Genomic DNA, 1501 nt, shown 5'->3' on the forward strand with positions numbered 1-1501 from the left:
TATGAGTTGGAGACAACTGGACGGCACATAACAACAACAACAGAATGATTATAATTAAAAAGACATGTAGTAACATGTTTTGTCAGAGATGAGGAGAAATCGAGAACTTAGTGGTCTTCTTCTAGCACTGCTCATACTCTAGTATATCCTTTCTACTCTCAACCCAGTTAAAGCTGTTGTCTAACAAGTTTCAGGTTATCTTACCCTTCATATATACTTCTTTTTCCTCTGCCAAATATTCCTAGAGTTGAACTCTCACACACGTCTGGAGCCTGTAACTGCAGAGTTCCTTTATGTGCAGTGCCCTACTGTGCAGATTCCAGGAATTTCTGCTGTCCTTCTAAACTCAGGAGGAATACTGCATTTGGCAGAGATCAGCAAATTAGAATTCACCTCATGTGTTTTCCTTTGATCCGGCATTATAGTTCTGCATTTCCAGTTGACTTTCAGAAACCATCTCTCTCATTTATTTTGTCTTGTTTTATGTTCTTATAGTAAGATGGCACCAGTTAAATTTCATCATGACCAGAAAAAGAAGTTCTATCTTTTTTCTTCAGATTAAGGAAAACCTCAAAATTAATTTAATAATAATTAGGTCTTATTTTTAAATCCCCCTTTGGAATCATTATTTCCAGTAGAAGGTTTCCCCACCTCTAAAATGTTCTCTTTAATGAAGAGTTCTAATGGATGAAGCTGGAAGTGGACAGCTTTAAAAGTGTTGTGCTCTATGTCAGTATGAGTGCTACATAGTTACTTAATTGTACTTTTTGCATATATTTTCCAATAAATTTCCTATAATACATAAACACTCTGAATCACTTTCCTTTAGGTTATTGTTGTTGTCATGTACCATGGAATCGGACCCAACTCATAGTGACCACTCCTTCCGTTTCCAAAGCAGTATCACTACGGAAGTAGATTACCCAACCTTCCTTCTGAGGAGTGGCTGGTGGGTAAATTTCTCAAAATCAGTACATAATTTTGTAAGTGTGTTTTAAATTTTAGATTATAACTTATTTTGATTATAATTCTTATTTTTAAATCATTATTTGTGTATTTAAAGTGTCTTGTTTATTTCTTTTGTTTGGATAAGACTACCATATATTTTGTTTTGCTCTATAATTCTTTGAATAGTTATATATATATCTTTACAACATTAACAGGAACATGTTTTTCTAATTTGTAAAATCAGAACTGTAACACTATCAGTTATACAGTTAATATGAAAATTTAACCTAATCTGCTATCACTAATGATTTTTATTTTTTAATTAGGTTTAAGTTTGTCAATAATTTTTCATAAAATAACTCATTTTTAAAACAATTTTTCTCTATTTCTTAAACTGAAGATCCTAGCATTGAATAATAATATCAATTTAATGTGCTACAAGTAACAGTCTGTAGAATGGAATATTAGAGACTAAAATAGGTTAGAATATATGACATACACAATAATAAATGTAAAGGTTAAATATATATAGATAAATTAACAAATAAATTTA

The sequence above is a fragment of the Orycteropus afer genome, unplaced genomic scaffold, assembly GCF_000298275.1.
Source record: "Orycteropus afer afer isolate SDZICR_OR568_19922 unplaced genomic scaffold, OryAfe1.0 scaffold00024, whole genome shotgun sequence".
In the NCBI taxonomy this organism is placed as follows: domain Eukaryota; kingdom Metazoa; phylum Chordata; class Mammalia; order Tubulidentata; family Orycteropodidae; genus Orycteropus; species Orycteropus afer.